Source organism: Pelophylax lessonae, assembly GCF_965119305.1.
Source record: "Pelophylax lessonae genome assembly, chromosome: 11".
NCBI lineage: Eukaryota > Metazoa > Chordata > Amphibia > Anura > Ranidae > Pelophylax > Pelophylax lessonae.
Window position 1 is genome coordinate 38,290,847 of NC_138778.1, and position 25,427 is coordinate 38,316,273.

The 25,427-nt window shown below is 47.2% G+C and overlaps 1 protein-coding gene across 9 annotated transcripts in view; it reads right to left on the bottom strand.

Annotated features, from left to right (window-relative positions):
• EPB41L1 (erythrocyte membrane protein band 4.1 like 1) overlaps nucleotides 1-25,427 on the bottom strand; it is a 239,218-nt gene that overhangs the window by 102,405 nt on the left and 111,386 nt on the right. For 7 of the 9 annotated variants that reach the window (XM_082272048.1, XM_082272045.1, XM_082272044.1 and 4 more), the window contains exon 2: nucleotides 7,965-7,997. The exons of 1 other annotated variant lie outside the window; for it this stretch is intronic. The gene's annotated coding sequence lies outside the window, so the exon portion shown is untranslated. The remainder of the gene's footprint in view (nucleotides 1-7,964; nucleotides 7,998-25,427) is intronic. One more of the 9 variants, XM_082272041.1, reaches the window with a different exon arrangement.

The window sequence follows — 25,427 nt, forward strand, 5'->3', positions numbered from 1 at the left end:
GTGTCTCCGCACACAGCGCGGAGAACAGCTGTCATCCTCCTGCTCAGCGGGGGATCGGCGGATCGATCTCCCGCTTAGAAAAACTGAGTCCGTCCGACGGACTCCATATGTGAAAAGCCCTAATTCCCTCTATATTGCAGAGTATGTACCGAGTAGTAGGATACCGTGAGCCATTCTGGTTTAAGAGCCGGTTCACACTGGGGCGACCTGGTCGCCGTAGGTTGCCTGCCATAGAGAAGCTGTGGACCCGTTCTAATAGGAGCGACACAAGTTGCTCCGACTTAGAAAAAGGGTTCGGAGCTTCTTTGGGGCGACCCGGAGCGACCTGCATTGACTTCAATGTTACGAAGTCCGTGCTGGCCGCTCCGAGGTCGCGGTGCGAGCTGCGCACCGCGACTTGCGAGGTCGCCCCGGCAAGTCGGATCGCTCTAATGTGAACCGGCTCTTAATGTTCCCAGAAGTAGCCAGCCCTTCACTGGTGTGCGTTCAATAAAACAATCAAACCGATACATTTTGTATTTGTCCTCCTAAAGGAAATGCTATTTCTGTGTTCAGACCCTGAATTCAACTCCCTTTACTGAAAGAGGAATTCCAGATATGGATATTTTATACATAGCTACATTGGTCCAGCATAGAGTAATGTAATTCTGTATATACCATACCTGGCCGATGCCCCTGGAAGCTGAAGATCACAGAAGCAGACACAGCCACTCCAGCGAGATGCAAAGCATTCTCTGAATGGCGCCCACGCCACGCAGCCAACCTCCTGTGTTCAGAATGCAAAAGCAACCTTTCATCCAATTTCTAAATTGCTGCATTTGTAATTTTCAAAAGCCAAAATCAAATAATAGCAGTGGTAAAAAAAAAAAAAAGCACTTGTGGGTTTAACACCTTCCTGCCTGGCCCAGAGGCGGACTGACCAGTCAGGCACTGCCCAAGGGCCCGGGGTCAGTAGGGGGCCCCACACGCTTACTTGCCACTGTGGGGACAGCAGCATTCATTGCTTCTAACTATATACACTGGCCGGTGGTGTATGTAGTTAGAAGCTCCAATCCTGGTTTCAGCATCCTCCTTCCCCTGTAGTGTCCTGCAATCGCTGTAGGATCTCTGATTGAGATCCCCATCCATCCGCGCCCCCCCCCCCCCCCCCCTCTGATCATCAGGAGAGGGGTTTGTCTGAGACAGCAGACCCAGCAGAGCTGACAGACATTTCCCATACTGATACACAGCCCTATCTATACAAACAACAAACAAACCCCAATGCTCTGTCCAGTTAATGTGAACTTAGTTTATGACCATCCTATTTAAGCCTGCGTTAACCAAACTCTGTACAATCAAAAACTCACCGCCTAACTAAACACTCTATAGGTCCGTTCACAGGGGCTTTCCACCGGGCGGACTCAGTTTTGCTCAGCGAGGATCGATCCGCTGATCCCCACTGAGCAGGCGGATGACAGGTCCATCTCCGCTCACTGTGCAGAGACGGAGCTGTCAGATCCCTGCTCTCCTTTATGGGAGATCAGATGAAAATGGACCGCCTGTCCATTTTCATCCAATCCCATCCGATCCTCCAGATGGATGGAAAATAGGGTTTCTACCTGTCTGGATTTCACAGATAGGATCGGATCAGATAGCAGCTGACATATTCATCCGCTCCTCCATAGAGGTGCATGGAGCATCCGATTAGGTCCACCTGAAAAACTGACAGGTGGACCTGATCGGAAATCCTGTGTGAAGGGGGCCTAAATATAAACTAACAGTCCTTAAAGTGCAGTTCCACCCAAAAGTGAAAGCTCCACTTATCTGCTTCCTCCCCCCTCCGGTGCCACATTTGGCACCTTTCACCTGTTTTTGACATGTACCCTTCCCCACATCTGGGAGACTACACTGTGGCGACGTCCTTTGGAAGTTCAGCCCCCCTCCTCCTTCCTCCACCAGGCCTAGGGAACTGGCTATGAAGCCAAAAGGCTTCACTGCCGGTTTCCCTCACCACGAATGGCGGTGGCAGCACCTAAGAGCTGATCCGGAAATCGGCTGGGGTGCCGACATTGCAGGATCCCTGGACAGGTAAGTGTCCTAATATTAAAAGTCAGCAGCTACAGTATTTGTAGCTGCTGGCTTTAATTTTTTCTCATGGGGGGCAGGACTCCGCTTTAACCACTTTCCTCTGGCCGTACGCGACCTCTTGGCGGGTGGGCTTTAACACCGAGAGGCCACATATATGCGTCCTAAATGCAAAGATTTCTGTGCTGAGTGTGTGCGCCCTTCACGCTTACAGCAAGATTACCAGCAAGAGCCAATACACTCCCAATGCTTCCTTCCCAACATCTCTCCCTGGTCACCCCTCAGACACTGCCTCGAAAAGAAATATCTCCCTAACTAAAAGACCTCCCCCCCTGCACTTCTCTCCTGCACATACGATTTGCCATCACATCTTCTGCACTTCTCTCCTGCACCCAGTCCTACATTCCACACTCCTCTCCTGTACATACTGCCCACTGTCATACCCTCCACACTCCTCTTCTGTACATACTGCCCACTGTCATACCCTCCACACTCCTTTTCTCTACATACTGCCCACTGTCATACCCTCCACACTCCTCTTCTCTACATACTGCCCACTGTCATAGCCTCCACACTCCTCTTCTCTACATACTGCCCACTGTCATAGCCTCCACACTCCTCTTCTGCACATACTGCCCACTGTCATACCCTCCACACTCCTCTTCTCTACATACTGCCCACTGTCATAGCCTCCACACTCCTCTTCTCTACATACTGCCCACTGTCATAGCCTCCACACTCCTCTTCTGCACATACTGCCCACTGTCATACCCTCCACACTCCTCTTCTCTACATACTGCCCACTGTCATAGCCTCCACACTCCTCTTCTGCACATACTGCCCACTGTCATACCCTCCACACTCCTCTTCTGCACATACTGCCCACCGTCATATTTCCACACTCTGCTCCTGTACATAAAGCCCACTGTCATACCCTCCACACTCCTCTTCTGCACATACTGCCCACTGTCATATTTCCACACTCTGCTCCTGTACATAAAGCCCACTGTCATATCCTCCGAACTCCTCTTCTGTACATACTGCCCCACTGCCATACCCTCCACACTCCTCTTCTGTACATACTACCCACTGTCATATCCTCTGAACTAGTCTTCTGTACATACTGCCCACTGTCATATCCTCCAAACTCCTCTTCTGTACATACTGCCCCACTGTCATACCCTCCACACTCCTCTTCTGTACATACTGCCCCACTGTCATACCCTTCACACTTTTCTCCTGTACATACTGCCCACTGTCATATCCTCCGAACTCCTCTTCTGTACATACTGCCCACTGTCATACCTCCACACTTCTCTCCTATACATACTGCCTACTGTCATACTTCCACACTCCTCTCCTGTACATACTGCCCCACTGTCATACCCTCCACACTCCTCTTCTGTACATACTGCCCCACTGCCATATCCTCCACACTCCTCTTCTGTACATACTGCCCACTGTCATACCCCCCACACTCCTCTCCTGCACACAATACCCACCAGCATACCCTCCTTATCATGTGTCCTTAGTTCCTTTCTCTATATCAAATGTGAGACTTCCGGGGTCTGTTTAGACCCCTGATATCTCACCAAAACTCTCTGCCAACATCAGCGTTGTAAAAAAAAAAAAAAAATGTAAAAAAGTCACAAAGTAAAAAATAAAAATGGAAAAAAATCTGAACCAATGTCATTATGTATAATATATCCATACCTGGAATTCCTCTTGAAAGTTTCACTCATGAATAATAATCCTGAAACATTCTCCCTTCAGGTCTAACACATGACCTCTGACTTTAAAATACTTCATTCTCAGAAACGAATTCCAGCTTTCTTTCAACTCCCATAATAGTAAATAATTAAAAAAATAACCATTAGAAGAGTAATGGGGATTCCATACAGAGCAACAAAGCTTAGAGAATGCAGGTAGAGACTCTATGATGGGGGGACAAACACAAGAATCCCATTAGGGAGCTTTGCTGGTTCATTCATCAACTCATAGGAAGCCAATGGCTTATACAATCCCCTGCAATCTACCCAAATCTCAAATATCCGTGTTAAGCAGGCCAGACACGTTACCATCTGATTGTACAATCTTTTTACAATCTACAATTATTTTTAATTAATTATAATTATTTTTATCTGTAGCTGCTCCTCTGCACTTAATGCACTATTTTGTGTATACACACATTTATATTATTACGGATTATCAATTACTTCGGAAATTATTTGCTACAGGTGACCCAATCCCGCTTCCTCTGAGCACTATAAGCATGATCCATCGTAAGCTATTCACAGTGGCAGGGCCATCTTACCAAATGGGCATGCTGGGCAGTTGCCCGGGGGCCCCACTTGCCCAGGAGGCCCCACCTGCCAGTGACCTATCCCCAGCCAAGCATTAGTCCCGATTCCCGTGTGCATCCTGCTGCCAAACTTAGCAGATGGCACGCGCCTGTCGGCCCTGCGCAGCTGTCAGTCTACTTGGGCCATGGAGGGGGAGCCCACAACTGCAACCTCATGTTTTTAAGGCTAGTCAGTTCACACCATGAATTACACAGTGATGCACTGTGCGTTCCTTTGCAGTTCACATGTGATCAACGTGCAGTGCGATTTCAACCCATTCATTTGAATGGGCTGAAATCATGCTGGACTGCAGCAAAAGTAGTGCATGCGCTACTTTATAAAAGGCAACCGGATCACATGATACTAATGTACTATGCAATCCAGTGCACCGCAGTGGAGTGGCATTAGTGGTGTTAAAAAAGGCGGTGAGAAGGTGATATGTCACCTCGCCACTTGTCAAATGCCTCTGAAAAGCTATCCCAGTGCTGATCTCTTTTCAGGTGAGTGGCTGCTAGTGTAAATAAACCCCTGGGCAAAGTTGGGAAAATAGTGAGCTTTATGAAAGGTTACGTCATTGAAATATGATAATAAGAGAAAATATCTTCCTTCCATATTTTCAAATGATATGCTGTACAATTTTCTAGGCTTCAAATGTCATGTGGGCGGGGCTTCGAGGACCAGCACACCTCTCTCCCAAAACAACATAAAGGATTACGTAATCAAGCTACTACTACTACACCTTTGTTTGCAACAGTTTTCACCTATACAGAGATCTTTGACATTTATGTACATTTGTTGTGCGGAAACAAGATATGACATGAGCGAGAGGAATAAATTAAAAGGGTTTAAATGGATCATTTATATTAAAAAACACAGGAGAGGTGTATAGAGAAAATGGGAGGACTAGTAAGGTCACCAAAGGCCCCTCTGTTTGACAGAATCCGCTTGCTCAGCGGGGGTTCGCTCCACTGAACCCCTCGCAGAGCAGGCGGATGGATGACAGGTCCGTCACCGCTCTGCACAGTGAGACACAGTCCCGCTCTCCTCTATGGGGAAATCGGGTAAATTTAGACCGACAGTCCGTTTTCATCCGATCCTATATGATCTAACAGACGGATGGAAAATAGAACCACCATCCATCTGGATTTTGCAAGCAGGATCAATTGGCAGCGGGTGTCAGTGGACATGTGACCACTAACATCTGCCGCTCCATAGGGGAGAGTGCAAGGTCTGATCAGGTCTGCCTGAAAAAATGACAGGTGGACCTCATCGGACAGCCGTGTGAAAGGGGCCTATAACAATCAGAAGGGGGTTGTAGGTGGTGGTCGTCATCTGTCAGTGTTGGGGGTGATTTACTAAAACTGGAGCACTCAGAATCTGGGACAGCTGTGCATAGTAACCAATCAGCTTCTAACTTCAGCTTGTTAAATTAGGCTTTGACAATAAGTGCCGGTTCACACTACCGAGGCGCGACTTCGGGGGCGATCTGTGAAGTCGCGTGCATCGCGACTTCGGCGCGACTTGCACGGACTTCATATAATGAATGTCAATGCAAGTCGCTCCGATGTCGCCACGAAGTAGTATAGGAACTACTTTCTACGTCGGAGCGACTTGTGTCACTCCTATTATAACGGTTCATGTAGCACTGCATGGACTGCGACTTGTCAGGCTGACCAGTCGCATGACAAGTCGCGGTAGTGTGAATGGGCAGTAAGGCCCTTTTCACACTGGCTTTCCGATCAGGTCCAGCTGTCAGTTTTTTCAGGCAGACCTGATTGGATGCTCCATGCAGCCCTATGGAACGGATGTCAGCGCCGCTATCCGATCCGATCCTGTCCATGAAATCCACACCCTGTTTTCCATCCGTTTGAATGATCGGATCGGATTGGATTGCATAAAAATGGACAGGCGGTCCATTTTCATCTGATCTCCCATAGAGAAGAGTGGGGATCTGACAGGTCTGTCTCTGCACAGAGAGCGGAGATGGACCTGTCATCTGCCTGCTCAGTGGGGATCAGCGGATCGATCCCCGCTGAGCAAAACCGAATCCGACAGGCGCACCGCCTGTGTGAATGGGATCGCATGAAAACAGACAGGCGGTCCGTTGTCATCCGATCTCCCATAGAGGAGAGTGGGGATCTGATGGGTCTCTCTCTGCACACAGAGCGGAGACGGAGCTGTCATCCGCCTGCTCAGCAGGGAATGGCGGATCGATCCCCGCTGAGCAAAACTGAGTCTGCTGGGCGCACCGCCTGTGTGAAGGGGCCTAAGGGCCCTTTCACACTGGCTTTCCGATCCGGTCCGCCTGTCAGTTTTTCAGGCAGACCTGATCAGATGCTCCATGCAGCCCTATGGAGCAGCGGATGTCAGCAGTGACATCTCTGCTGATACCCCCTGCTATCCGATCCAAACCTGTCCCTGAAATCCAGACAGATGGATACCCTGTTTTCCATCCGTCTGGAGGATCGGATGGGATAGCATGAAAACGGACAGGTGGTCCGTTTTCATCCGATCTCCCATAGAGGAGAGCGGGGCTCTGACAGCTCCGTCTCTGCACACAGAGCAGAGACGGAGCTGTCATCCGCCTGCTCAGCAGGGATCGGCGGATCGATACCTGCTGAGCAAAACGGAGTCCACCGAGCACACCGTCCGTGTGAAAGGGGGCTAAGGGCCCTTTCACACGGACTTTCCAATCTGGTCCGCCTGTCAGTTTTTCAGGGGGACCTGATCGGATGCTCCATGCAGCCTTATGGAGCAGCGGATGTCAGCAGTGACATCTCTGCTGACACCCCCTGCTATCCGATCCAAACCTGTCCCTGAAACCCAGACAGATGGATGGATACCCTGTTTTCCATCCATCTGGAGGATCGGATGGGATCGCATTACAACGGACAGGTGGTCCGTTTTCATCCGATCTCCCATAGAGGAGAGCGGGGCTCTGACAGCTGTTATCCGCCTGCTCAGCAGGGATCGGTGTATCGATCCCTGCTGAGCAAAACGGAAAGCACGTGTGAAAGGACCCTTAGGGCTCTTTCACATACTGAGTCCGTTGGACGGACTCCGTTTTTCTGAGCGGGGGATCGATCTGCCGATCCCCCGCTGAGCAGGAGGATGACAGCTGTGTCTCCGCGCTGTGTGCGGGGACACAGCTGTCAGTTCCCCATGCATCTCTATGGGGGAAATCGGATGGGAACGGTCCGTTCTCATCCGATCCCATCCGATCCGCTGGACGGATGGAAAATAGGGTTTCCATCCGTCCAGATTTGACGGATCGGATGTCAGCGGACATATCTCCGCTGACATCCGATGCCCCATAGGGATGCATGGGGGGACCGTTCAGATCCGCCAAAAAAACGGACAGGCGGATCTAAACGGTCCGCCTGTGTGAAAGGGGCCTTAAACCTGAAAGCTGATTGGTTTCTATGCACAGCTGTACCAGATTTTGCACCCTTCCGTTTAAGTAAACCTCCCCACCTAGTGATATGAATTGCATGGTTATAAAGGAGATAAAGAAGACACAGAGAGCTGTCAGTGTACTCGTCGTCATATAATACTTACAGCTCCAGCACTGCACAGGGCTCGTCTCTGGGGCTGCAGGAAAAGCAGAGGACAAATCATTAGTTACCAGTTAATACTTCCCTGTTAATACAAAGTCATTAGCGTCTCTTACCATTCCCAGTAAATGATCACTTGTAAGGCAGGTAGGGATCACATAGCAGACTTCAGTGCTGTACAAGGGGTACCCTTGGCACTGAAAGTTTGAGCACTGTCAGAGCAAAAACAGGGGGGAGTGTACAGGAACTAGATAGTGATCCTGAAACAGGTTCTGGAGGGCGGTGCTGCTGACAGTAAGAAGTCAGCACCACCCGGACTTGCCGAAAATCTTACCTGTATTACCTCCCGACCCCACCCCCTACAGCGACCTTCACATACCAGTGACAAAACACAACCGCACAACAATCCCTTGTCTCACTCTGCGACACAACACACAGCCTGACTTCCAGGCACACCATTGAGTCACGCCGCCACTGCTTCTGTATGACACAAGGACAACACATGCATTTACACTGCAGCTGCCCACATTGTAAAATCATTTACAAGGTTACTACTGCTGAGCCTCCAGCTAAATGAATCGGACTGAATGATAAAAGCAGAACGAAACGAGAAAAAAAAAAAAAATGGAATTTCAAATAAAGTCTTCATTGGCAGCTAGTGACATTTGCAAGGGCAGCAACTCAAAATCAGGGACTGTTCTTGGAAAATCAGAAACAGCTGAACAATAGATGTAAACCGCAACAATGCACTTCACTTAATAGCGCTCTTTTGTTCTCTTAGGCATGTCAGTGAAAACATTTTGCTATATCTGTTCAAGTGCAAGTTCCTGCTCTTCTAAATTCATGTTGTGCACTGAAAATGCAGCACTGAAATCCCAAAACATAGTTCTTGCCCTGCCTAGCTTGTCTCTAAACTTCAGAACACCCCCCCCCCCCTACACACGTACCGATCGTCGGCCGAACGATCGGCCGTCTTTTGTCCGGTGCTGTCGTGTCTGTTGAAAAGTGCAAAAGACTGCACACGAATTTTGTCGGCCAACAACAGCCGACTGCAGAAGTGATGTCATGTGATGGTTAACTTTCCTTGTCTTTTTTCTTTTCTGAGCATGCCCAGTCTTGCAAATCTGTTGTCTGTCGGCCGAATTCTGTACTGACTGGCGAACAATCGGCCGTTCTGGTGTCGGCATACAAAAATTTTAATGCTTGCACGACAGATTCTGTTCGGCCGAAAGTGCGCTGTCGGCTGTCGTAAGCATCATACTAACAAGCCGAAAATCGGCCGATCGGCCGAATCTTTTCGGCCGACAATCTGCACGTGTGTACGGGCCTTTAATTTGTAGTCCTGACATACTTCCTGTCCTAGGGTGGCAATGCTGTCCCTCCATAGATGCAGTACAATCAGGACAGAGGCAGAAAGGGCAAACTGTCCTGGCACTGTCCTGCTGGTGGCACAGTTGAGGCAAGACCCTCTTCTGCCTCTGCATCGCCCGGCAATGTCCTGATCTCTCAAACTGACAGATTACACTGGGACAGGGCATAACCAGTGTAGCACCCTCCTAGATAGGTGCTAGAATAAAAGCATTGTTTTGGCTCTTCTGCTGATCAGGGAGCAGGATTGTTAGTTTTGCCTGTTGCATGTGTCCATGTGTGATTCACTTGGTCTGAGGGAGTGTCCCCACTGTATCCAATAGGGGAGCCTGTTGGACAGTGGAGGAAACCCAGCCAGTGACACACAGGCTTTTGTGGTAGTCCCAGAGGGAGGGCACCACTGCAGTGCATCCTGGGATTGACCATAAAAGCTGAGGGCACATGTGACAGGGCATCTTTGATGGGAAGCAGAGTCCCAAGAGGAGGGTGAAGGCTGTCTCTCCTTCTGCATACAGAGGAAAGTGGTCACAGGCAGTTGGCCTAGTGAGCCAGGTGTGGAGCTGAGACTTGAATGTCCCGGAGAAGCTGACAGTGGAGCTGGAGGCAGAGCTACCCGGGAAAAACAGTGTCCGTGAGTACCAGGGGGTCTGTCAAGGGGTCTGCCCAGGAAGGGGGACCACTCCAGTGAGGTCAGTGGACAGAAGGTCAGCGCACACAGTCAGTGAGTAAAGTAGAACCCTAAAGAGTAATCTACCAAGTAGTTCACCTTTCAAGTATTTCACTTCAGTGGCAGGGTGAAGCAGCTGCCTTGCTGCATTCAACATGGATAGAAGTCCTAAAGTTTGTGCATAGTTTGCTAAAGTTGGAGTATCCCACTCATCCCTTCTCCCATCCCATCATAAAATAAAAACAACAAAAACCAAATCCCCTGTACTGTTTACTGACTGAGCCAAGCACTTAAAGTAATAAGAATTTACAAGTTGTTGCTATGGGTAACCCAGGGGAACCCGCTTTAAGTAGCTCCCACGGGAGTAGTGCTACACCAGGATGAGGAGATGGAGGGCGCTCTAGATAGTAGATTCTGGCCAGAGGAGATGTCCGCAATGGATTGGATACAGAACAGGCAAGCAGGTGACTCAGCAGTTATAGGGCAGCAACTCCAAGAGGGAAGCAAACTCTGGTACAAAGAAAACAAACAGCCAATGGATAAAAATGCACTTACTATCAGGGCAGTGGGGCCGTCCTTCCTGGTCCTTTCTCCTGCGGCCCCCCTCTGCTGGTCAGTTGGGATCTCCACCAATAAGCTGCACATTGGACCACCCCTGGGACCATCTGTCATTGGATTCCTTGCCACATCCAATAATGAGCCCGGTTTTAATTTAATGCTAGTAAGTGCATTTTTATCCTCTTGGCAATAAAAGTCTTTTGTTTTCTGCACTTAGAGGCAGCTTCTGTTTGTTTTCTTTGAAACAGGGTAAAACCAGCAGCACTCCGCTCCATAGACAGTATGACAGTCGCCCACTCTCTTGGTAGACCACAGCACCTGGCTGTCATGGAGCTCTGGTGATTACACAGGGAGAGTGGCATTCTTTCAGTGCAATGAGCCCTGGTTCACAAGGCTGCAACTTGTCATGTGACTTGAGAGTTCAAAGTCGCATGACAAGTCTTGCCCCATTAGCGGCGATGGAACTGTTCTAATAGGAGTGTCCTGAGTTTCTCCGACTTGGTTCCTGCACTACTTTTGGTGCGACTTCAATACGACTTGCACTGACTTCTGTTAAAAGAAGTCGAATGCAAGCCACGATAAAGTCGCCCGGCGTGTCGTATTCAAAGTAGCACGAAGGTCGTGGCAGTGTGAACCGGGCTTCAGGGATGAGCTCAGGGGTGTTCGAATCCTAATCTGAACCCGCCTGAGTTACCCCGCCATGCAGCCGCCATTGAACAAAACCAATGGTAAACTGCCGAGGCAATCCCTGCCCTGTGGCTGCATGTATACCTGCCAGGATCGCTTAGGTGGGTTCGGACTAGGATCTGAACCAGCCTGAGCTCACCCCTATGTATAATCTACAGGACGGAGCCATCAGTTTGACAGGTTTGTTCCTGGTCTGCATTACGGTATTTTTTTTTTTTCTTTTTTTGCATAGAGTAACGGAGGGTTTATAATCCCTGCAAGGTTTATTTTTGCCATCTTTTTCCCATTGGGGATATTTACCCTCACTTCCTATCCCATAGCCAAAACAGGAAGTGAGAGGAAATCCCTGGAAATTAGGGAAAATAGGGTTTCCATCCGTCCAGATTTGACGGATCGGATCGGGTGTCAGCGGACATGTCTCCGCTGACATCCGATGCCCCATAGAGATGCATGGGGGGACCGTTCAGATCCGCCAAAAAAACAGACAGGCGGACCTAAACGGTCCGCCTGTGTGAAAGGTCCCTTAAGCAGGGGCATAGACAGCAAAAAAAAACCTGACAGGGGCTCTAAACCCTCTCTTAGTTATGCTTTGAAGCCGACCTTCGCCGTATTCAATAACATCCTCCAACCTGTCTCTATCACAAATCCCAGGAGGCAGCGCACCAGATCCCTCGCATGCGCAGACATGCTATGGGTCTCTGCCAATTCTGGGGTGCCATAGACCTGGCAGAGACTCACAGCATGTCTACGCATGTGCTAGATGATGATCTAATTTAAAGATTGCAGAGCTGGAGCTGAGTGAAGCAAGGGAAACTTCGACTGTAAAAAAGCAATGCTGGATTCCATGAACTAGTAAGTACAATTTATTTGCATATAGGGCCAGGTGTTTTTTTTTTTTTTTTTGGGGAGGGGGGGTGAAGTTCTTCTTTAGGCTCCGTTCACATGTGAGCGTATGGATCACGGGCAGAACCGCCGCGGTTCTGCCCGCGATCCGGAGATTTATTGCAAATCGCGGGACGCCTAGCGTTGCCCGTTGATTTGCAATAGCCCCCCAAACGCCGAGCGATGTTGCCGCGATTTCCGCCTGCCGAATCGCGGCAACATCGCGCAAACAAAATCGCAGGACGCAATACGCTCCAAAGAAGTACAAGAGCGGTTCTGCCCGCGTTTCAAACGCTGACATGTGAATGCAGCCTTAAGAATGAAAACTACCATTGTAGCTTTCATTCATGTATTACTTTTATGTATCCATTTTATCATTTTTTTAACAACATTTTAGCCCCTTTTTTTATGTTTTTTTAAGTGCAAACTTTTTAAGGTGGGGTTCACACTATTGCGAACACAGACATCACATGTAATTCGCACCGCATTGCTGCTGTGCAGATCACATGCGATGTCTGTGCGATGCGTAGTCAGCCATACGGTTTGTATGGCTGAATTTGCATCCCATTTGCACGAAAATGCTGCAGGAACTTTTTTTTTCCCGCACTTGAATCGGATCGCATGGGTGTTCACACCCATGCAATCCGATTCCAGTCCGAATTCACAGTACGCACTGCGATCTGCGAACCAATCTGGGGATGTCAATAACTTTGTATTGACACCGCAGCGATTCACAGAGGGCAGTGTGAACTGCCTGCGGGGGAGATGCGATACGGGAACCCGCACTAGGATCGCGCTGGTTCCCGCATTGCATGTGTGTGAAGCCAGGCTAAAGCTGGATACACACTACTCAACTTTTGTTGTTCGATTTCCTTTGGATTTCCCTTCAACTATGTAGAGCAAGGGCCTGCCTGATTGCATACAAATTAAAAGTGTTTAGGTTGGACCTCATATGGTTTTGGTAAATCTAAAGGAAAAAGTCTAAAGAAAATTGTATAGTGTGTATTCAGCTTATAGGAGATGTATGGGGTACATAAAAAAAAAAAAAAAAAAACCTTCACACTCACCTCTGTGCTGCAGCATTGATGTGATGCTGCAGCTGTCCCACATCAGCAGAGAAATGAGCAATCACATGATCGCTCAGTTCTCTGTCTGCTCGGGGAAGAGCACTGTGCAGGAGAAGGGGGTGGGTACAGCTAGCTTCGGCTATTAGACACTTGCCGAAGTCAACTGTCAAATATTGTCGGGTTCCTTCCAGAGCCTGGGGCAGCTCTGTGATGCATCTGATAGCGGGCAATAGCCTGCTATTAGCTGACTCAAGGTTACAGGTGAGCAAAAGTAAATGCACCCCTATGATCCAGATGAGGATTGCCAAACTTCTCTTTTAATTTTGCATTTGTTCACACTTGTAGTGCCAAATTTAGGAGAAACTGCTTTGTACAAAATCATGATTCTACAGTCTTTCTTAAAGAGATATATCACAAGTTAAAAGTTTTAGTGCATGTACCAAAGGCATAGAGAGTGGAGGGTTGTTGAAGGCCAAATGTAATGTGTATGGGAGATCTTCTAGAGCACAAGAGAGGCTTATAACGAGTCATGAAGGCAAGAGTCTTAAGCCCCGTACACACGTACCTATTGTCGGCCGTAAATATTCGGCCGCCGACCGATCGGCCGATTGTAGGCTTGTTAGTATGATGCTTCCGACAGCGCATTTTCGGCCGAACAGAATCTGTCATGCAGACTTTAAAATTTTTGTTGTCCGTCACCAGAACGGCCGATTGTTCGCCAGTCAGTACAGAATTCGGCCGACAAACAGCAGATGAGCAAGACTGGGCATGCTCAGAAAAGAAAAAACACAAGGAAAGTTAACCATCACATGACATCACTTCTGCAGTCGGCTGTTGTTGGCCGACAAAATTCGTGTGCAGTCTTTAGCTCTTTTCAACCGACAGGACAGCAACGGACAAAAGACGGCCGATCGTTCGGCCGACATTCGCTACGTGTGTACGGGGCTTTAGGCTCCTTTCACGGGGCCGCCGATCCCCCGCTGACCAGAAGGATGACAGCTGTGTCTCTGCGCTGTGTGCGGAGACACAGCTGTCAGTTCCCCATGCATCTCTATGGGGGAAATCGGATGGGAACGGACCGTCGGTCCGTTCTCATCCGATCCCGTCCAATCCGCTGGACGGATAGAAAATAGGGTTTTTATCCGTCCAGATTTGACGGATCGGGTCGGATGTCAGCGGACATGTCTCCGCTGCCATCCGATGCCCCATAGGAATGCATGGGGGGGACCGTTCAGATCCGCCAAAAAAACGAACAGGCGGATTTGAACGGTCCGCCTGTGTGAAAGGGGCCTTAAGGGATGACTAATGTGGAAGATAGGTCATGTGCAAAGTGGAGTTTGCACTTGTGGTAGTATCTGTTAAGTAGTAAGAAAATGAATGGAGAGGCATCATTTGAGGAGAGTTTTTAGGTTGGAATTAAAAGTTTGAAATGTATTGCATAATTAGAGGATGTTAGGTTTAAATTAGACAGTGAGACTTAAAAAAGATCAGATTCAAAACATCCTCTTCATAATTTTAGCTTAGGTAACGGAATCAGAAAGGTTTTTTCCCCCCTAATCTTTGTTCTTTCTTTGGAGCCTCTACTGTTTATCATATGCAAATCTTCAAATGCAGCGTCCCACTCATGACACGTGGGAACTGCAAATGTATTATTTCTTTGTCATCGCTGTATTGCATGTCATTTTGCATTTGACATTTGTTAATCCCTGTTCATAGGCTGGTCAAGTGTGCTTCATACTTCCCACCACAAGATGGGGATAGCACCACTTTGGGATATCTATCCCAGCTCAGGTTTATCTGTGGTCAGTGTTCAGTTCAGGAAGTGAGTGTACAGGAGAGAAGCACAATGTAGAGGTTAGTGAAGGTCAGTCCTAAGAAGGGACAAATTGGAACTGCTCAAATCAAAGGGTAAAAGCCACCAAACGGCAGCAAGACCTTTGAGAATAAAGGTGAAGGATTTCCTTAGCCACTGGCAACCTCACCAAATTTCATTGGATTCTAAAGGGACCAGGAACAAGTAAGCATTATACTGAACCACAGCCTGAGACAAGACCTACCAAAACCTATTAACAGTGGATCAGCAGAATTCCTCTATTTACCCAGAGACTGTATTCTATCTGGATGTTTGTACTGCAATCAAAACCAGTGACAGTAAAAGTTGTGAGTTGTATCCTACCACTGTCTACCTCATTCTTCACTATTGCTATTACAACTGGTTGTACCACCATTAACGGTACTGGCGTCACGACAAATACCATCAAGGGACCCAGCCACAACAAGCACTCTAAACACCCCTGTCATCACGGGCACCTCAACCACCATCTTGGCTGGCGTCTCCCTATCACAGAGCGTGCCCCGGAGGATTTCGTGCTGTCTTCCTCTTCACTGTGCGACCAGCCCAGGGAGGCTTTCTGCTAACCGTGAGTAAACCGATGAACTGTATTATTGCTGTCTCTCATCGGCCCACCGTGCACCTCACGTGTCACCCCTGCGGTTCTGGCTCGTCGCATAAAAATTTGGCGTCACGAACAGGATATTAACCCCTGCGCCTTATCTAAAAGACTGTTGCATCAGAATAAGCCCCTTTGCTTTATTGAGAGACTGTTTACTTATTGCACACTGTGTGGGGCCACAGAACTGTTTAAACTGTTTCAAAGTCGCATGGAAGTGATTTCCCAGTTATCAGCATAAAAATCGCAGCATCCAAAGTGAGAAAATCAGACGTTTGTGTGTCAACAAAACTGCTTGCTGTATTTGAATTGACTGTTTCTATTCACTTAAAATGGCTGCCGGAGGCCTTCTTGTTTAAAAATTTCTGCGCCATCACTGTGGATAAGTTAGTGACACTCCCTGAAGAGCGGGAAATTTTGGTGCCACCCATTTATGCAAAATTGTCCGGCCAGCCTGCCTTACCTTTGCTGTGTCAATCCTGGGAGGAGAGTGTGACAAGCGCACGCCCCAGAAGTCGCAAGACTTCACATGCGAGCAAAAGAAGAGAAAATAATCGCATTGCTTGCCGTCCGAGCAGTAATCGCAACCTGTCAGCTGCCTCTACTAACTATAAGTAGCACTAATAGCAGGAACGCTGCCAGAGACCCAAAATCAACATTGCTGCAGCATTGTATTCAGCTGGAATAAAATTCTTAAAGGGACATACACCCGCAAGACAGCGGTTGCCCATAGCAACGCCGCACGAAAATTGTCTAAAAACGCATTTGACTTACCTAACTAGAATTCACCTGCTGTTACCATGTCTGTGCAGGAAGATGACGTGCAGCCTGACCTCGGCGGACCCCCTGCATCAGCCACAGTCGGTCCCAGTACAATACCAACCGCTGCAGCACCAAGCTTAATGCCTTTAACCATGCCTTATTATTTTGGGGCCCCCTGGTTCCCACGATATTCTGGAGAAATTCATACTTTAAGGGACTTTAAAGAAAAAATTCTTGCTGTGTTCAGATTGTACCCTGTATCCTCAGAGCAACAGATGGAGATTCTTCTTGCACAATTGGAAGGAGCTGCGCTTAGAGAAGTGAAATCTTGGCCGAGCTCAGAGAGAAAGACCATGGAGCAGATTTTTGAACGTCTTTACACCACCTTTGAACCCAGGACCGTGTCAGAGGTCAAGATGAGGTTCTTCAGCAAGAAACAGCAATCTGGTGAGTCACTCAGAGACTTTGCATTATCTTTGCAGGAATCCCTTAGAGCTGTTATCCAAGTAGACCCCCGTGAGGCAGAGAATCAGGACAAAACCCTGAAAGAACAATTTATTGAAGGCGTCAATACAGACAATCTAAAGAGCCAACTAAGAATGTTAGCCGCCCAACATCCAAGAGCTACCTTCTTAGATTTCAAAGAATTAGCTATCAGCATACTGGGAAAAAGCCCACCAACAGAACCTGTTAGATCTGTTGAAGTGCCTGTATCACAGCTGGTTACCCCGCAAAGTCTTTACCTATAGTCAGTCAGGCAACCCAAGCTCCAGTTCCTGACACAGTTGCTGCTTTGACTGAGCAAGTCCATTTCCTGACTAAAAGTCTGGAGAAAGTCCACCAAAAGTTGGAACAATGGGAGAAACCATTAATGCTAGAGGATGAGAAACCTGTGTCCAGAAGACTCTTCCCCTCTAATTATAGAGAGACTGATTCCAGAAATTCTGGCGGACGCCCCCCTGACCGCACTAGTACCCCTAAGCGGCCTATCTGCACATACTGTCACAAGCCAGGCCATACAGAAGCAACCTGCTGGCGGTTAAACAGGGAAACCCCCGAGGCCAAAGACCACCCCTCGGGAGGTGAACCAATAGGTCCAGAAGATCCCCACTGGATGCCAAGATACGTAGGATCCCGTCCAGAAGTGGCACTTCAAATAAATGGAGTTCCTTTTATTGCCCTAGTTGACACCGGATCCCAAGTCACCACTATCCAACAAGCAGCCTTTGAAAAATACTGGGATCAAAATCAGCTTACCCAGCCTCCAGAATCCTGGCTGAGTCTCATAGCCAGTAACGGCAAACCCATACCAGTCCATGGTTATTGGGAACCTACCATCCAAGTAGGAGGAACTACACTACCTCGACAAGGCCTTATTGTGGTACGAGTCAGAGACAATAATCCTAACCCTCCAATAGTCCTAGGAATGAATGTCCTCAGGAACTGTTATGTTGAGATGCTAGAAGCCTTGCACCAGTTAGTGCCTACTGCCTCTCCTGATTCTAAGAAGGTGATTCAACAAACCATCCGTGTACTAAATGCGCAACAGAGATTCGCCAACGAAAAAGGAGAAATTTGCTGTGCCCGCATCCGAGATAAGCAACCTGTGATCCTCAAACCCAACACCGAAACTCTTCTGTGGTGCCGAGCTGTAGTCGGAATTCAAGGTCAAGACTACCAAGCCCTGGTAGAGCCTGTTGTTTTGGAAGACTATCCTCTAGTTAGAGCTGCAAGAAGCCTAGTAACCGTCTCTGAAGGTAAAGTGCCTATTCGACTCCTAAACTTGAGTGATAGCAGTGTAACACTAACAAAACACCGTCCTATCGCACAGCTAATCCAAGTCACTTTTCAAGATGTCATCAGTGTGGCTACAGCTACCACAGAAGAAATTACCAAGAGACAGAACCCACAGGACCAAAATGTAAACACATCCTGGTGGAAAGAACTTCATGTGGGAGATGCTTCCACACCAGCAAACCAAATTGAGGGAGTACTAAAAATTGTGAAGGAGCTTCACCGTGCCTTCAGTAAGCATTCTACAGACTATGGAGAAGTGGATATCATCAAGCACTCCATCCCTACAGGTTCACACCCACCGATCAAGGAAAGATATCGGCCTATACCACCAACTATGTACCAATCCGTAAAGCAAATGATCCAAGAGATGAAGGATTCCAATGTCATTAGAGACAGCCATAGTCCATGGGCTGCACCTCTAGTTCTTGTCCGTAAAAAGGATGGTAATATCAGATTCTGTGTGGATTACAGAAAAATTAACCAAATCACCCACAAGGATGCTTACCCTTTACCACGAATAGAGGAATCTTTGACAGCTTTAGGATCTTCAGCCTACTTCTCTACCCTTGATTTAACCAGTGGATACTGGCAAGTACCAATGGCACCTGAAGATCGTGAGAAGACTGCATTTACCACCCCTATGGGCCTATTTGAGTTCAACTGCATGCCTTTTGGACTTTGCAATGCGCCCGGAACTTTTCAAAGATTAATGGAGCGTTGCTTAGGACACAAAAATTTTGAAACCGTCCTGTTGTACTTAGACGATGTCATCATCTACTCCAAATCTTATGAAGATCACTTGAAACATTTGGCCGAAGTTTTTCAAATCCTCATTAAACATGGACTCAAAGTCAAACCATCTAAGTGCTATCTACTGAAGTCAGAAGTCAAATACTTAGGGCATATTGTAAGCTCTGAAGGTGTTAAACCGGATCCAGAGAAGATAGCCGCAGTCCGAAATTGGCCTACTCCTACTACAGTGAAAGAAGTGAGGAGTTTTCTCAGTTTCGCAGGATACTACAGACGCTTTATTCCTCATTTTGCCCAAATTGCGGGGCCAATACTAGAACTTCTGAGAGGACATCCTAAGAGGTACCAAAAGTCTCCAATACCAGTAGAATGGAACACAGAAAGAGAAATTGCCTTCCAGCTCCTGAAGAAGAAGTTAACAGAACCACCAATCCTAGGCTATCCAGATTACCAGCAGCCATTTCATCTTTACACAGATGCTTGTAAGAAAGGTCTGGGAGCTGTCCTGTCGCAAGTACAAGAAGGTAAAGAAAGAGTAATTTCCTACGCTAGTAGATCTCTTAGAGGTACTGAAAGAAACGACCAAAACTATAGTTCCTTCAAATTGGAATTCCTCGCACTCGTGTGGGCTGTTACAGAAAAATTTAAAGATTACCTTGCCGCAACACCATTTGTGGCCTTCACAGATAACAACCCGCTAGCACATCTTAATACCGCCAAGTTGGGAGCATTGGAACAAAGATGGGCCTCACGCCTAGCTAACTACGATTTCACCATAAAATACAGAACAGGAAAAGCAAATGAAAATGCGGATGCATTATCCCGTCTGCCTACCCAAGAAGACCCTACTACACAGGAAGAGGTTTGGGAAGAGGTAGAAATGCCAGCTTTTTACAAAAATTTTGCCCAACAAGACATTATCACCATCAAAGGAAGAAAAGTTCTTAACCTTCAACAACAAGTGGATCCAAGATCCCAAGAGGACAAAGAAAGGTGGATCAAGCTGCAAAATGAAAGCAGAGTGTTGGGAGAACTGCAAGATTTCTTCACCAGCGGAAGAACCCCTGAAAGAATTCGCAGAAGAAATGCTGATCCAGAATTGTCAAAACTTTGGAGACACAGAAAACATCTCTTCCTACAGAAGGGCCTACTATTAAGAAGAACTTTAGACCCAATTACCTGGGATCGTCTATACCAAATCTTAATACCACGCCGAGATGCAAGAATCATTCTTGAAATGTATCATGACCAATCAGGACACTTTGGCGTGCAGAAGACAGAAGCTACCATCCGTAGAAGATTCTATTGGATTGGGATGAGAGGAGACATTGAAAAGTGGTGTCGAGAATGTTCCACCTGTGCTGTTGGAAGAAATGAAAAACATGACCAAAAAGCACCCTTACATCCCATTGTAAGCCGAACACCGCTAGAAATAGTTGCAATTGACCATGTGAAGCTGGAACCAAGTCGCTCAGGTTACACATACGCCATGACCATCATTGATCATTATACCAAATTTGTTGTAGCCGTACCTGTCAAGGACTTGACTGCTAAGACAACTGCAGATGCCTTCTGGAAACATTTCCTATTGCCATATGGATGCCCAGAAAGAATCCTTACAGATCAGGGATCTGCCTTTGAGTCGCAACTCTTCAAAGAACTGTGTACACTTCACAATTGCCAGAAAATCAGGACCACAGCCTACCACCCCCAAGGGAATGGACTTTGTGAGAAAATGAACCAAACTTTAATTGAGATGTTAAGAGCAGTACCACCTGCTACAAGAAGTGATTGGCCTACTCTATTGCCTCAATTGATGTACACCTACAATAACACCATTCACTGTTCTACTGGATATACACCTTACTATCTCATGTTTGGCCGACAAGGTAAACTACCTGCTGACCATACTTTGGGCGTACAAGTGCCTGATGCAATCAACCCTCTACCAAAGACTGATTGGGTGAGTGAACACCAAAGACGTCTAATTGATGCACAAGAAATTGTTCAACATCGCATGGAACATGCTCATGAAAAGCAACAAAGAGATTATAACCAATCTGCCAAAGCAGAACCTCTCAAAATTGGTGACCATGTATGGTTAAAAAACGACCATCGCACCAGCAAGTTAGATAGCAAATGGGAGAGAGAACCTTACACCATTACAGCTATTCTCAATCCAGAGACTCATACTTATGAGATCACTAAAGAGAACAAATCACGTGTAGTACATCGCAATCGCCTTAAGTTATGTCTCAAGGAAAGTACTCAAGAAGAAACTCTTCAAGAAGAAACTGTCCAAGAGGAAACTCAATCCATAGAACCAGAGCCTACAAAATCATCTGATTCAGGGAATCCACTACAGTCTTTTGGAAAAGCATTATTAGACTCTGATCCTTTACAGTGGTTCCTTACACCATGGCTCAATATCTTAGTGCCTGCCAAGACCAATACAACCGCACTTCAACCAGAGGAGCTATCTCAAGAAGTGTCTACTACAGCTCAAGAGACACCAAGTTCCCTTGAAACAAGACCTGTAGAAACTCAGCCGCTACGAAGATCCGACAGGACTACAAGAGGACAACCACCTGTCCGTTTTAAGGATTTCCTACACCAGCAGCCGAGAAGACAACTACCAGCCCTGCCATCTCATCGTTGAATGCATCCTTACATCGTCTGAAGTTCCAAAGTGAGAAGAAGACTTACTTGTGATGTCATGTTCAGGGCCGCTGATAGGGGGGGACCACCAGCCCTCTTGTAGGGGGCCCGAGCACACAGGGGGGCCCACACAGAGAGGGGGATTAGTGATGGACAACAAATACAGAAATCTTCCTCCAGCACCTGAATCTGATTTGTCCCTCTCCCTGCTATCAGCTTTTATCTGTTGAGAAAGAGACAGTTGTCCCTCACTAATCCCCCTCCCTTGTGTGGGCCCCCCTCCCAGCACTGGCTCTAATGTTATCTCTGCTCAGGAGTTTATTTGTAAATTGTAACTTTGTTTCTCTCTCTCTGTCTCTTTGATCACTGAGCTCCAACTGCCCAGCCTGTATATTTTTCTCATCTCATCTTCTTTTTTATTTAACATAGTTTTTTTTAGAGGAATTATGCGAGTTATGTTATATTTGTGTCTGCTAATAGTGATTTTGTTGTAATTTTAGCTAAATATATCTTTAATATTTTCTTGGGGGGGCCCTGCCAGGTAGTCTGTACGGGGCCCCGCGATTTCTAACAGCAGCCCCGGTCATGTTCATTTCCTTTAAAGGACTTTTTAAAAGGACTACTTACCTACTGTTTTGCAACGTTCAAGCCTGCACCCGGAGATAGACTTTCACGTACCTGAGCCTCCGTGATATTCATCTGTTGACATTTTCCTGTGCCCAGGGAACGGACTCATACCCTGTGAGCCTCCTGAGATGTTATTTTTGTTTTGTTTTCCTTTTTCCATCTCATCGTGGACTATTCTGGTTTTGCCATACATCACCAGTCTTCAGAGGAAAAGCTACACCCCTTTTTGTCACCTTTTTGACACATTTCGTTGTTGCCTGAGATATGTTTGCCTAACCCATTTTACTTGCAGATACAAGAAGTACAAGAATGGGGTTATATTGTTATTTCCTATGCATGCATGCTTTTCCCTTTCTCTTATATCTTACAGGAAGACACAACATCGAGTCAAAAATGTGTCGAGGTCGACACACGTTTTACCATGGGGGTATGCAGCGTCCCACTCATGACACGTGGGAACTGCAAATGTATTATTTCTTTGTCATCGCTGTATTGCATGTCATTTTGCATTTGACATTTGTTAATCCCTGTTCATAGGCTGGTCAAGTGTGCTTCATACTTCCCACCACAAGATGGGGATAGCACCACTTTGGGATATCTATCCCAGCTCAGGTTTATCTGTGGTCAGTGTTCAGTTCAGGAAGTGAGTGTACAGGAGAGAAGCACAATGTAGAGGTTAGTGAAGGTCAGTCCTAAGAAGGGACAAATTGGAACTGCTCAAATCAAAGGGTAAAAGCCACCAAACGGCAGCAAGACCTTTGAGAATAAAGGTGAAGGATTTCCTTAGCCACTGGCAACCTCACCAAATTTCACTGGATTCTAAAGGGACCAGGAACAAGTAAGCATTATACTGAACCACAGCCTGAGACAAGACCTACCAAAACCTATTAACAGTGGATCAGCAGAATTCCTCTATTTACCCAGAGACTGTATTCTATCTGGATGTTTGTACTGCAATCAAAACCAGTCACAGTAAAAGTTGTGAGTTGTATCCTACCACTGTCTACCTCATTCTTCACTATTGCTATTACAACTGGTTGTACCACCATTAACGGTACTGGCGTCACGACAAATACCATCAAGGGACCCAGCCACAACAAGCACTCTAAACACCCCTGTCATCACGGGCACCTCAACCACCATCTTGGCTGGCGTTTCCCTATCACAGAGCGTGCCCCGGAGGATTTCGTGCTGTCTTCCTCTTCACTGTGCGACCAGCCCAGGGAGGCTTTCTGCTAACCGTGAGTAAACCGATGAACTGTATTATTGCTGTCTCTCATCGGCCCACCGTGCACCTCACGTGTCACCCCTGCGGTTCTGGCTCGTCGCACAAACATCTTACTAAAGGCCCGTACACACGTACCGATCGTCGGCTGAAAAGCGTCGGCCGACGACCGATCTGCCGATTGTAGGCTTGTTAGTATGATGCCTCCGACAGCCGTCAGCGCACATTCTGCCGACAAGAATCTGTCATGCAAGCATTAAAATTTTTGTATGCCGACACCAGAACGGCCGATTGTTCGCCAGTCAGTACACAATTCGGCCGACAGACAGCAGATTTGCAAGACTGGGCATGCTCAGAAAAGAAAAAACACAGGGAAAGTGAACCATCACATGACATCACTTCTGCAGTCGGCTGTAGTCGGCGGACAAAATTCTTGTGCAGTCTTTTGCACTTTTCAACAGACACGACAGCCGCGAACATTTGACGGCCGATCTGTCGGCCGACGATCGGTACGTGTGTACGGGGCTTTAGAGTTGACCCTGGGCTCCATAGAGAATAAGGTGGCTGGGCTTGCAGATGATCTTCTTTTCCTCACCCATCATGAAATGTCCCTCCCAAACCAGTTGGGAGCTCGGTTCAAACTGCTGCGACTTGGGATCCGACCTGAGACCCCAAGTTGCGTGACATGTGAAATCGCATTTTAGTCAATGAGAACTGTTCTAATTAGCACTACTGAAGTTGCTCCAACTTTAGAAAAGGTTCCTGTACTACTTCAAGGTGACTTCTATGCGACTTTTGCCCATAGGCTTTAATGGAAGTCTCCTCTAAGTCGCATCCTCCTCTTAACCACTTTACCACTAGAGCATTTTGCTGTCTTACGTCTGGGCCACTTTTTGCGATTCGGCGCTGTGCGACTTTAACTGACAATTGCGCGGTCGTGCGACGCTGTACCCAAACGAAATTTACGTCCTTTTTTTCCCACAAACAGAGCTTTCTTTTGGTGGTGTTTGATCACCTGTGCGATTTTTACTTTTTGCGCTATAAACAAAAAAAGAGCGTTTATTTTGAAAAAATAACAATATTTTTAACATATTTTTTATATGAAATTCCCCCCAAAAAAGATGTAAAAAACATTTTTTTTTTAAAATTTTTGGCCAATTTGTTTTCTGCTACCTATGTTTGGTAAAAAAAAATCGCAATAAGCGTATTTTGATTGGTTTGCGCGAAAGTTATTGCGTTTACTAACTAAGGGAAAGATTTCTGTCATTTTTGGTGTTTTTTTTTTTAAGTATGTAATGGCGGCGATCTGCGATTTTATTTGCGGTACTGCGACATTGCGGCGGACAGATCGGACCCTTGACTGACATTTTTGACACTTTTGGGGGTACCAGTGACATTACTGCAGTAATCAGTGCTATATATATGCACTGTTACTGTAAAAATGACACTGGCAGGGAAGGGGTTAATTTTATTGGAGAGGGAGGGGTTAATGTATGCCTGGTGCTTACTGACGTGTAGGGGGGGAGGTGACTGAGTGAGTCAGGGACAGATCGGATGTTCAGCTATGCTGAACACTCCGATCTGTCACTTAGGAGATCCGCCCGCTCTGTTTACACAGGCGGGCGGATCTCCAAACTGGATTCCCCGACGATCGGGGCAGAGCAACGGCAATCGCCGCTCCGCTCCTCCCCTGGCCCGACTCCCGCTGTGAATGAAAACAGCGGGAGCGCCGCCTACAGGGGGAGGAGTCTAGCGACGTAGGTCTACGTCGCTAGACGATAACGAGCCACTGTGCCGCAGTGGCTAGTGGTAAAGAGGTTAATTGATGTGATTTTGATCCGACATTACAGGAAGATTACCTAGGCATTCCCTGAAGTTGCTTCAAGTTGCATCAAGTCACACTCAAGTTGCCTGGCAAAGTCGAGCCTTAAAAAAAGATATGGCAACCTGTCCTCTCAAGGTTGGAAGC